This window comes from Ischnura elegans, chromosome X (assembly GCF_921293095.1).
Source record: "Ischnura elegans chromosome X, ioIscEleg1.1, whole genome shotgun sequence".
NCBI classification, from domain to species: Eukaryota; Metazoa; Arthropoda; class Insecta; order Odonata; family Coenagrionidae; genus Ischnura; species Ischnura elegans.
The window spans coordinates 21,463,911-21,477,476 of record NC_060259.1 but is presented as its reverse complement, the minus strand read 5'-3'; the positions used below and the strand labels follow the sequence as shown (position 1 = coordinate 21,477,476).

At 37.1% G+C, this 13,566-nt stretch overlaps 1 protein-coding gene across 1 annotated transcript in view; it reads left to right on the top strand.

Moving 5' to 3' along the window:
• LOC124171843 (tyrosine-protein phosphatase 99A) overlaps positions 1-13,566 on the top strand; it is a 1,017,936-nt gene that overhangs the window by 831,001 nt on the left and 173,369 nt on the right. The window lies entirely within an intron of this gene.

Below are 13,566 nucleotides of genomic sequence, written 5' to 3'. Positions count from 1 at the left end.
TCACTTAATTAATAAATATAAAATCAAGTTTTTTTAATGCTGCTAGATATTTCAACAATTACGTTGATATATACATAGTGTTGTGGGCAAAATTCAAAATATGCATTAGTACTTTATATATTGTACACTTTTATATATAAAGGGATTGTTTAAAAGAGGTTCCGCAAAAGAGGATAAATGCTACTATTTTTCGTACTAAAATATGCTTTCCACCGAGGTATAGGTGCCCGCGAGGTGCCCTCTTAAGGTACGCTGGTCAAGCTGGATTTAAATTCCAGGAAAAAAATCCGAAGATTCAATCGAGATGGAGTGGAATTTTTCCATATTGAATTAAAAGCTTGCAATTTTACACGATAATATATTTTATTGCGACCTTAGTTTCAATGTTACTATATCATCTTTAAGGTACAAATGGTGTATAGTGCATTCAGTTTATACAATTTTAACGGAAGCGGGAGAAAGTAAGGGCAGAGATGGGAGAACCTAAAGAGTAAAATGAACGGAATGGAGAACAGAGAAAAAGACGGGAAGATGATGCCAGTAAAAGCCGGAGAAAGAGGGGGTGGGGCTTAGTAAAGGAAGAAGCACGAGAAATGCAGCTTTTTGGGGTAAACAAAATTTTCTACGGAAACATTCAAACATGCACGGACGGACTTCCTTCCTGGTGGAATTCAAGAAAAAAATTTGCATGAATTGAATGCCCTACACGCCATTTTTACCTCGAAGATGACGTAGTAATATTGAAGTATAGGTCGTAATAAATTTTATAATTGCGGAAAATTGTAAGTATTTATTTTTATCCAGGAAAATAAGAGAATACCGAAATGCTTTCCGGCATAGTTTTCGAGAGCGTAAGCTGACCAAAAAGTGTGTCCTACCTATATGACCTTTCCCTCGCTCCGACACTTCTGGCTGGACTACTCGATGGGCTCAAGTCCAAAGTTCCACGCCTCTCACTCCAACACGGCCCGGTAGACAATAAACAAGCGACGCGCGAAACGGCCAAACGACAAATATTTGCGCATCGCATCGCATGCTAATTCCACCTTTCTCAAGGGCAGAAGGGGACTGGCCCGGCACGGCCCCAAATCACGCCCTCGCTGATCGCGGTGGCCGATTGCAACACGCGCGGCCATCACAAGGAGTCACGGCCGTGTTATCCCGTCGCGTGACACGCGGTCGGAAAACCTCTGACCCGCCCCGAGATGCGGAAATAAAACTGCCCGAGGGATCGTTAGAAATTACGCCGTGGCAATGTTGGTTTTATGGAGTGGATTCCCTCGCGCGGCTTTTGGGATTAGAGCCGCGGGCGTAAAATTCTTCGTGACTGTGAGATCGTGGAACAACGGGACTGAGCACGGCAGTTTTATGCTCGCCCATTTTATTCGTCTGCAAAAAGCCATTCCTCCCGCCCTCTGCGCGACAACCTGCCTCCGCCATCCAGTACACGCACCCACCGGCGATTATGACCGACATTCGGGCACACTAGCGCCTAGCGGCCACAGATCATTTCGGCGTTAACGTGGAGCCTCTCGGCGGCCCGGATGGACCCGCGGTCGGCAAGGCGGGACCGCAGTGCCAAGGACTCTTCCCCCAAGGAGGCTTATTCCAATCGATGCGCAATCCATGCACTTGAAACAATTGAAGCGAGCTGTGGGGCTATTGTCCAAAGAGATGAGGAGTACTATGATCAGCCACCCCTGCCGTAATGGTCCACTCTGTAGGTTTTCACGGGGCTTAAAATAGTCAATTATAGCTTCGGAACACCTCTTAACGGCATCTACTATTATTCGTTAGGAATATGGTTGCCTAGTGGGTAGAGCGCTTGTCGTCTGGTCAAAAACTTCCCGGGTTCGATCCCAGAGTGGTTCTTTTGGACACTTCGAAACAAAAATCCTTGATTTGCATGGTGGTCCAGGTAAATGAACTCGCCCCTCTGCTTTGAGTTCGTAATGTTCATATGCCAGCGTTGAACACTACCCTCCAGTAATCTAGGTGAGTTGAGGATGAGCTTCATATCCCAAAACCATTATGAGCAACTCTTTACTTCCTCTTTGTGGAAATTTTACTTGCCTAAATAGGAAAAAAATTTTTTTGCGTATCATCTTTTCGTTTTCAAGGTACAAGGCTCCGTCGGTCAAACGGAAAATTAAGTGAAAATTTAGTTGCAAAGGACAAAAAATCATCGTCTTTATTTCACTTACGTTTATATTCAATTTATTGTTGGCTATAAATTACGTTAGTTATTAAAAATGTCCTTTCCAACACTACATCTAGTGCAGCTTATTTGCCTAGGTCGTATGTTAGTTAGTTCTCATATTAAAGTATATTTCAGTCAAATGAAAAATTTCTAAGAGGCTTATAGTCGGTAATTCTTGCATTTAAGATGGTGCCTGGTATTAATCATGCAAAAACGTAAATGGCAGTTGCATAAAAAGCAAAAATCATTCGGTGAGAGACGTATCTACTCTAAAAACAATTGTCGCAGAATTAAAAGTTGTGGAAACAAGAAAAATTTGAATTTATTTCGCATGTATTTCAGTCATATTTATGGACCTTTTACCACAAAATCGATCTATAAATACAATCAATATTTCATTTCTTGACGAAAATGCTTTTCTTTAAAATCTCTCGTGATTATGATTATTACTAATTCCTGGATCCGTTCCCAATATGGCTTTTATTGGTGAACAACTAGCACCATAGCGCAGTATTATAGGCTAGAGATGCTTTACTATATCATATACAAATTTTTGACAACAATAAACGGTGATTTCCACGCTAAGGCAACTCTTCTAGTTCATTTGTGTCTTACTTTTTTCCCAAATACTTGGCCAACAATTTATACGCCTCAGATATCTGAACCTGTTCTTTCTGCGTAGCACACGGCGCCTCAGAGCTAAAAGCGGGGTCTGACAAAACGCAGGATTAGAAAAAAAATTCATTTTCCCCCCTATAATAAACGTGATTTAATAAATTCTATGTGGATTTCAGGGGTCAAATCACTCCAATGCGCACTTATTTTTTTGTTTTGTAAACTTTTGCTGTCCTAACGGCCCCTGCCACGCGCCTATTGAGGCGGCCTGCGGAGTAAAATGTAAATGTAGGTTTGGTATTGAGGGTGACTTTTCCGGCAAGTCGTCGTAGAGGCAAAGTCGTAAAGCACCCGAAGGCCGGCTGCCGACTTCGCAATATTCGGCATGGGATGAGCAATGCAGTTTGAGCGGAGGCCACGTGGCTTCACGGCGGACGATATCGGCGTCGTCGCCGTGATATTGCCGGGTGCCGGACGGCCCGTTGCCGCACTTCCCCTTGCCAGCCTCCGAGCCATCTCCGGGCAAAAGTCATCAACTCGCTTTATTACCATTTCTATAGTATTTTTAGTGGCAGTATTTCCCGGGTCGTCGAAATGTTTCGCTGCTTATCATGCGCATTCCATGCCCGGGAGGATAATGAATTTTATGGAACCGGACAGCAGATGAATTTGAATTGTTCCCTCGTACTGTGGAGCACAGGTGTACAAAAGGGACAAAATTCTCCCGTGAAGCTAATTTATTGAGATTATTCGTCGATATATTACGATTAACCCATAGTTCAGGACATTTATGGCTTGGAGTACAGACTGGAAACCTAAATGGTCGGAAAAAAGCCAAAGTAGCGTTTTCTATTCGACAGATAAGCTATTTCCTCTTCACTTTACCATTTCATGATATTAATTGTCATATTTCTCCAATAATGGGTTATTCTATACACGTTTTGGAATAAATTCCCTTGTAAGTTGGCAGAATTATAATATTTTCTATAAAAAAGTTAAGCAATGATGATGCCATGGTTGAGCCCAATCTCAAAAACAGTACTCAATATTGAAAATGAACATAAGGATGTAATACTTGGAATTACTGCAGTGTTGAGAAGATTGTCTGAAAACCGTTAAAAAATTGTTACACAGAGATACAGAGATGATGCAAATGATAAGTTCCCACGAGGCGATACTGAAGCAACAAATCTGAGCGACGATTAAAGATAGAAAATATTCAAAACTGGGAGCAAGAGAGGGGAAAGGAGAAGTCGTCACCGGTGAATAGGGCGACTTGATAGAATTGAAGAGAAAAAATAAAAACAAATGTTGAAAAAGCTTGAGTCAATCAAAAATTTAGGCACCGACCGATATTCTATACGACCATGGGAGTAGATCGTGAATGTTTACTAGAGAATTGGAATTTTGAGAATTGAAAACCGGCAACATTAAATTTTTAAAGCGAAGCTTATAAAGCCTGATGGAAAGCGAACTGGGAAAACGTTACGCCGCGAAAGGAATTTGAAATATGCTTTTTGCGCCAACTGTGGGTACTGTGGAATTTTGTCTATGATAGCGAATTATGTGCTCAAATGCATGCTTATTGGTGGATACAGACCACTGCATTTCTATTTTAAAGTTAAAAATTTAAACTTAAAAATTTTCCTTTAGTGTGCTAATGGTGTCTCGACTTTTCAACGGATAGATTTCTTTTCGAATTAAATACAGCGCCTAAAGTAACAAATTTTCATATTAAGATGCATAATCAAACAATGTAAATATGGTTTATGGCATTATGTTGTGTATTTTTAATTATTTGCTTATTCTAAGTCTTCGTTTTTACGATAAAGTTGATGTGAATTTCTTTAAATTTTCAAAACTAAAAACTTTTAAGTTCAATTCAATATCTTTATTTTTCCTGATTGCATTCAATGAATTCCATTATTTAACTCAAAACGAAAGGAAAATGTGGTCTACTTTTGATTTTTCATCTAACTTCTTATAGATCAGTTGAAAAAACGCCTCAATTGAGACATCGGCAACCTCAACCTGGAAGCATGTAAATACGCATAACTTTCCGAAACCAATTCGTAATCCCTATAATGAGGCAACTTCTGCGTCGATATTAATAGTTATATTTGGACTCGCTTGAATCATTACATTTGAAAGGCCGTTCAGGTGCAAGAAATTTTCTGTCAAAAGCTAAGTTTTACTTTGTTTTCATTCTCATTTTTGTAGTCAATGGTATGAATAGAAGGCAAGCAGTTATGCAATGGAATCAATTCTTAAATAGGTAATGCAAATTATTATCAAGAATCAAAGTTATTTATTTATTTATTTAAGATAGTTAAAGTAAATAGTTTTATATTTTAACGGGCGAGCAATTCTTTATCAATAACCAAAGTTATTTATTTATTTATTTAAGATAGTTAAAGTAAATAGTTTTATATTTTAACGGGCGAGCAATTGTACAGAGAAAAACCATTAGAAAGAGCAACATTGAGTGTGTGAGTGAGTCCAAAAAAATATATTAGGTTCGTATATAGGATTTAAATTAGTAGTTTTGGCTACTTAACGATGGGTTTTTAATAATGATTTCTTCAAAATGTTTCATTTTCCGTCTCTAAACTACGATACATATTTTGTCACTGAATTCGTCAGCCTAAGGATTTTATGATCTTATACTCAGCACCACCAATTTTAGGTTCTGGTATTTTTAGTCCAGTTTCTCCTTTTATTTTCTCAAAACCTTTCAACTATCCAATTCTCAAACTCACTGGTCTCAAAAACCTTCCAACTTTAATTTCCAACACTGGATACTTGATACTTGACAATTTGTAAAATTATCCGCTCGTTTTTATGAAATCTGCATCAATGAAAATATTCTTGCTCTGAGGTGATCTGATAATATATATCAATCAACTTAAACCCTACATTTAATAGTTCTTATTCTATTCCCTAATTAACTGACTTGTATTAGACACCCTTTAAGCTGTACTTAACACCTTCTATAACACCTACTTTAGTCACGCAAGGTATTTTAGTGGGTTAGATTGGAAGACGGGGGCAGGATATTGTTTGTGGGCCGCTAGAGGGCAGAGCACATGTTTTTGACAGGGAGTTATACATTAGGTTTATGGCTTTCTTCGCTATTTTCTGCGTGACGGCGCCGTTCAAATTGAAATGTGTTTGCACATTAACCGGCTTTTTTCCCTACCGACCTTTTTTCATTCCGAGCTCCTTCCGGGCGCTTTCAGCGAATGGATTGAGAGACTTCCTCGAGAAGCCGTAGAAGAATGTGCTCGAGGACCGAAGACGCGATAGCTTTTACAGCTGTTTTGCGGCGTGGGAGTCGCCGGCCGTGCGAATCAATTGTCCAGCGAATATACTCTACGTCGATCACGCGCATCCATCGTGCGTTTTCATGTATGTACAATAAATTGAGTTTCTCTCTCAAAATCTTGTTAACCTCCAGATCTTAGTTTGCCGGTTATTGCAAATTACCATTGCTTATCCGGGGGTTTCCACTTAAATGAATTAGCTGCTTTACAAAATTGGAAACTTTTCGCAAAAATGGCAATTGCTATTTTTTCACTACTAAGTATTTATTAAATGAGCATTATAGTCTCCTGTAACACGCCTCATGAAAACAATACAGCTCCTATGCCACGAATACAAATTAAAACATACTTTCTAAAATCAACTTCCGAGATTGAGGCGGCTAATAGAGAAATCTATTTTTTCGAATTACTTAAATGACTATCAAAGAGAAGAAATACGTAGGTGTGAAAAGATTAACAGATAGGAGAACTGAGTGGAGAGCTGCGTCAAACCAATCCTAGGATTGTTGACCAGTGATGATGGTGATGATCTTTTTTTAGGCTATAGATAGAAAGAAAGTTTTAGGCTATAGATAAAAGATACATGCAAATGTTTCCACATGTTTCCACTCTGGATTTCACTTCCGTGGTTGTGTTACTTATCACTCTAATTCTTGAAACTATTGCTGAATAACTTTGCTTGGATAAGCAAAGCTTTTGATGTATTAATTTTGCTTCTTGGTTGTTTGTCATGTAATTGAAGCTTTAATCTTAATAAACTATACAATTACACGCATAAAAATCAGCGTCATCACTCACTTTCGGGTACTTCATTGTCCTCTTAGAAACTGACTTTAGTTTACACCGCAAAAAGTTTTATTTCAGTTCATAATCATCTTTAATTATATTAACTTATTTCAATTTAAATTAATATAATTAATCTAACTTAATTTAATTGCCATGCTTGAATTATTTTTCGAGTGAACCATATCAATCGTATAATTTTCATACCAAACTGCGATAGGAGTAAATAGGGAAAAGAAAATGTGTGCGGATGTAAATGCGATTTTGAGTGCATTCAAAAAGTTTAATTATGCAGCTGGCTTAATAATATTTCTTTCATTTCGCAAGCTTGAGCGACGAATCGATATTATCTTTATCGGAGTATACGATTTTTCGATATGTACTTCGATAATTTTATTTCAATCGGATTAACTTTTCAGAATGGTCATTGCATATTTGCTCTTTTTTATGGACGCTTATGCAAATCCAAATTAGTAATGGAGAAATTTGGTTTGTTCCTCAAAATTGGAGGGAGAGATCAAAGCTTATTTTTTGACAGTAATAAGGCCCAAAAAAATAAATTCTGATGGACATCACTTGCTACATTGTGGTACTTTTATATCATTAGTGACGACTGACTTATCCTCACTGATGCTCGTTCCGTATCACTACATTGATAATATGATTAACTCTTATCGCATTACTTAGCTTGGAGAAATTAATTTCTCGGAAGATGATTTCCTTTTTTCTCATAAATAATTATTTTCATAAAGTGCACTGAATGGAATGGATGCCTAAATAGTTCGCAAAATGATTATGAAAAATTGTAAGATCAATATTTATTTTTCTAGTGCATTGAACGGTTGCATCATGTTCCAACTAATTCGTGGTGAATATGTGTAATCATCCATATTACCCAAGAATGACCAGTTTTTCCAAGCAGCTGTAATTTCCTTTTTGATTTGGAGGACAACTCCTATAACCGATGTATTTATCTTCAGTATAGTTGTTTCTAGAATTTAATAAGTACTCATTATGGGGAAATGGAGGTGAGTTCGGTTGCGTTCGCTGTTTTCTCACGAATATTTACTTTTACCCTCTATTTTTGGCATCATGGCATATCAAGGCATGTACAGCTCCTAATCATTTACGAAATAATTTGTTTCACATTTGTATGGAATTGCCTACACGTATCTATGGGTGAACAAGCTAGCGCATATTTTCACGAAATACGACATTCCTTAGGGAACAAATATTTTTCTGGTCTTGATATGAACTAGAAGAGATATGACACACATACCCTCTGAGTACTGTAGGTAATGCCATTAACCTTTTATTCTAGGTAACGTTCCTTTTTGGGGTACCCGCCGCCAGTAAATGACATGCTGTTCATACCATAGCGTTTGAAAAATGATATCACTTAGAATTCATTTTTTGCTCATTCTTCATAATTTGCAAATAATTTACACGTGTATGATGAAAATTTTAGGAGTGAAATGTCTTTAAATACGCTTCAAGTACATTTGTCCGGATAAATAAGGGAATTCTGAAGTATGTCTCCTTATATACAGTAATATTGAGATTTTTTACTCATAAACTATACCTTCGTCCATAAAAATCCATAAATCGGATATTTAGATGCTCACAAAGACTGCCCATTCACTTAAAATTCTAGTAAAGCAAGTGGCTTTACGTTACGGGTATATCATTTGGTGTTTATCAAGAAGTTTACCTTTGCTTATTGAAATCTGCTGAGTATATTACTGTGATGAAAATTGGTCTAATATTGCATAAAAAGTGTCGCTGGAATATCAGCAAATACATTCATCCCTTACATAATTCCCAGCGGCTTGCCTGGCTTGCAATATGGCTTGCCTGCACCCGGAAACTTCCTATTCGTTTGTGGGTTTTTCTTTCCTGTAATATAAGAGCAGATTTGGCAGTGATAATGAAGAGAGTGGTAAACCAATTTTCATTTCCTTTCTTTATGATAATATTCTACCATTAAAGCATTAAATCTTCAATATTACCTCCAGCATCTGAAAATAATTAGATTAATTGGCTCTATAAGTTTTGTGTTCCACATGCTTCAATAGTGTTTCAGCTTCGCTTTATATTGAATATATTACTGTGATAAAAATTGGTCTAATATTGCAGAAAAAGTGTCGCTGAATCTTCAGCTTCGCTGAAATTGAATAAAATACTCATAGCTCTTATTTTAAACACTGTTGAAGCATGAATATAAGCAAAGGTGCATTGCTTCTTAAATATCTCTGTACACTGGGTACGATGCCGGTGTGGAAAAATGAATTTGAATGGGTATAAAAATCCTATATTCTAAGTAACATGATTATAATGTATGTGTCACGCTTGTAGCAGAATCAACGGAATATTTCTTGCTGGTAATGAAGTAACAACATTTTCTCTGCTTGTATGCATTGTATGCGCTTTGAAAATAACGTCTTCTAAAATCGGTGCATTAACTACGGGATGCATATGTGTCTTCATAGCCTTCCAAAATACCTGTTATTTTACATTTATAAAATTTTACGGCAAATTTGATCGATAATTTCCGTTTATATCCGATAATTTTGTTCAGTTACATTATGCAAAGTTATGGTGATTCACGTTCTGATTTTGTTTTTCAAAATTCCGCTGTTTGTTCAAATATAATCATGAATGCTTCCTGCGGAAGAAATTCTTTTTTTATTTTAATATTTGAAACTACGATTCTCACTCTCGTGTAGAATAAAACATATGAAAATTAAATTTATCCCGTTTGAGGTTTTAAAAGAATCCTAAGTAAATATTTACATAATTTTGTCAACATCATCGTGTAAGCTATTTTTACTGAAATAAATCATTCAATAAAATTTTCTTTCAAACTTTGCTATTATTATGAAATGCAAGCATTAGATTTCTCTCAAACGCGGATTCAGTTTAGTGGCATTATGTGATTTTATGGCTAATAATTAGTTCATATTTTTTTAACTCGTTGAATGCGAGACAAAGTTACATTATCACATGTTCTTTTTGGCAAGTATGGTGCTAGTATTGATTTCTATTCGTACCTAGCTTGCTTATTTTCTTCTTTCCTCTTTTTTTATGAATGAAGTTGTATTCGTAATTTTATAAAACATCTCGGCTTTGAAGTCGGTTTTGAGCACTTTATCATTGTTTCGTAGTGAATGTGAAACTTTTGGGCTATTGCCAAGTAAAACCCACAAACACGATAACTAGAGAATTACACTTTATGATTTACGGTCATTAGTTCCGCGATACAACTTCCAAGTTAAAGCAATTTTATGCTATAAAATGTATTTAAGGAGTTAAAAATGTTATCCATACCGACTTTTTATTTGTTCTAGTTTTATATATAGTTTTAAGTCAATATCAATAAACATAGAAACACAAAAAAGAAACACTCACACGGGAAAATAAACTTGGAAGCTTTCGAAGCACTACTGACTTCTTCCTCAACTTAAGTAAGAGTGGTGAGGAAAGGAGTGTGTTGGACAAAGGAAAAGAGGGGAAAGGGGAGAGGTGTATGGGGAGGGGGGGTTAGGAATAGACATTAGGATGCGACGTTCAAACCCGGAAAGCTATTGGCTTGAAAGTGCCAAATGCAAGCCAATTCGAGGGTGCGGAGATTGAGGGCGGAGTCAGCGGGAGGGAGGGAGGCAATAATGGATACTTTGTAGCATTTATTGAAAACGGAGTCGTGTGACAGACAATGTGTAGGAACTGGTAGAGAGGAGTGGGGAGACGATGGACAACATATTGTATATATATATATATATATATATATATATATATATATATATATATATATATATATATATATGTATTAGTTATAACATTGAACTATATGTGGTTCTTAGCTGCTTTCAACTTTATTAACCGCTCTCGTTTATTTTAATCGGTTCACTCTAGGTTAATTGATCACCTGTTGTTCATCGCATATAAAAGGCGTCAGCTCTCCAATAAACAGCAAACTTCTATCACTTACTGACGACGCTGTCATCTACCAACAAATTGGACAAGATTCCGACTTTTAAATACATGATGCAATGAAAAAATGATGATGCTTGGGGAAGACACTCAATATTAGCGAATTTACGCTTGTATATTTTTTGCGTAGGATGCTATCGTTAGGCTGTGTACATGACGGTATCGTATAAATACAGATTTCTAAGAGTTACTGTAAATCCGAAGCCTTCACGAAGAATATATGCCAGAGATATTCTGGGCTGATAACTGACGATGCTGGTAATCACTAAGAGCGTTTTGGGATGGTCCTCAGATAGAAAGGTGAAAAAGAGGTACTACTTTGCAATCGTTAAGCTGTACATTGAATACAAGGAATTAGTATATAAGATACAATGGAGATATAATTTATGAACTACAGAAAATACAATGGAAGGCGACGCGATTCATCAAAAATTGCAACGAATGAACAAATAGCTTTACATAGCTTCTGCATTGATCACAGTTTGGAGAAACTTAAGACTCGGAGGCTGCGTGTTCGGCGAATATAGGGAAAAAGATCTTACAACATCTTTCTTATCGTCTTATAACCGTACTACATTTCTAGGTATGACAGAAACGTGCTATGACTGTTACTTTTTAAGCAAAATTGGTATAGGATTCTTTTTTTTTCCTTCGAGTAATATAGCATTTAAATAAATGATAGTGCGTGATGGAATCGCCTTATAAACACACGCCTATTTTCAGTACGCTTACATGTCCTAGCTGGTCTCCTTGAACCTTACGTCACACGAATTTTCAGGCGGCCTTTCGGTTTCTGAGCCTATGCGAGAGTATTTTTGAGTAAAAATTACTCTGTTCGAGCGATATGGTAACACCAAGAAACAGGTAAAGAAGTTAAGATGAAGAGAATGCAGGAGAACCAATTGAATGACCGTAATATCGAGCGAAGTCTTTCCTTTGATAAATTCCAGATGAGTTGGAATATGGGAGACCTTGTGGGGTATAGGGGAATCGTATGGGAAATGGGTTACAGTTACGGCTGAGCCGTCGGTTGCTGGGCATATGGAACATAGCGTGGACCTTTAGCTCCCTTTCACTTTTAGAGCGGCCACCGGACCTCTTTCGCTGCGATGACTGTGACGTATTAGCGATAAAAGAGTATCTCGGGGGAGATTACGTGAAGGGAAGTAAGTATATGATATCTAATGTGCTCTAGGGTCTCATAATACTCTACACGGTCAGGTTATGGCAAATAAAAAAATTTACCCTTGCCTTATGATGCAACAGAGAGCGATCCTATTTTAAACCTGAATATATGGCACACTTTGCTCTATTTGTTTTTTTTGCACAATACTTTTACTTCCAGCCTCCTCGATTCCATTATAATTTCTCCAAATTTCCAGTCTCCTGTTTCCATGTAATGCTCACAAGTCTATACATGAAATTGTTGGAAATCTTGATGTCAAATAGGCAAAATTATAAGCATGTAGATTTATAACGCTTGTATTTGATTTTACTCATTTATTTTATTACTTTATGTTAATTAGTTTTCGAAAAAATCTGATTTAGTACTCATTCTCACTCATAGCTCCGCGCATAGAATACGACAATTTAGTAAATAAGAGTCGACCTAATTCATAACCTACGTAATAAACAATGGAAAACAACGTGATTATGCTCTCTTTTTCCTTACATTATGCTGTAGTTTAGTTTAAATATTGAAAATTAATCGGTTTTTGATTGGCTAAACAAAAAAATATAAATATTTTCCAGTTTTTATCACATTAAACTTATTTCTATATCGTTAATTACTTCCTCAGTTTTATAGTCCTGGTAGCATACTCCACAATTTCTATCTTTAAAACTGTAAGCTAAACCTTTAAGTGCACTTTGACTTTTCAATTTTTAATAAAAATTTAATGTATGAATTTGAGTCACGGTGTAGCTGATGATTTCAAGATTTCTATTAAAGATTTCTGAATTAACCCATTTTTGCTAACTTGTTTTGAGGATCAGTACATTCTTTAGTATTTACCTAAATATAATTTTTTATGACGGTGATTGGAATTTCTTAGCTTTCCCCTGGTCATAGTACATTGTTTAAAATCTCACCTGCTTTGCGGCGTATTCTTCATGTTAGTGAAATAATCTCTAGTTATCCACCGGGTGAGTTGCTTTAAGATCGACGATTCGATGGCATCCTCTGCCATCATCCTCAGGGCATGACTCATTTTTGCTCATTTTTTGAGGGCCAGTTTATCATCAAGCATTCCCTGAGGGCAATGGCAGAGGCATTCATAGATACATTGGCCTACAAGCAACTCACTCGATGGAAAATCCGAGAATATATCGCCAGTATCATACGTCGGGAGAGACAAAACCATGCTCTTGATGTCCCTCTCCTCTTTTATACTAAGTTTTACTCATCATTTTTCGTTTGGTAGGCAGCTCTGAATCTGTTGGTTCCATTTTACGGCCAGAGCGTGATCCGGACCCTCTTAAATGCCGCCGCAGATTGATGCTTGCTTGATGGTGCTTAGCACTTGTAATCACTAAAGGCGGTCTTAGGCAAACCGGGCGTGGGATTTTTGTTCCCCTCCCCCCCCCCCCCAACTCTTTCCCGCTCCTCGCAAAGGATAATCCATCGTGGCTCCGTCAGCGGGTTCGGCCCGCCCC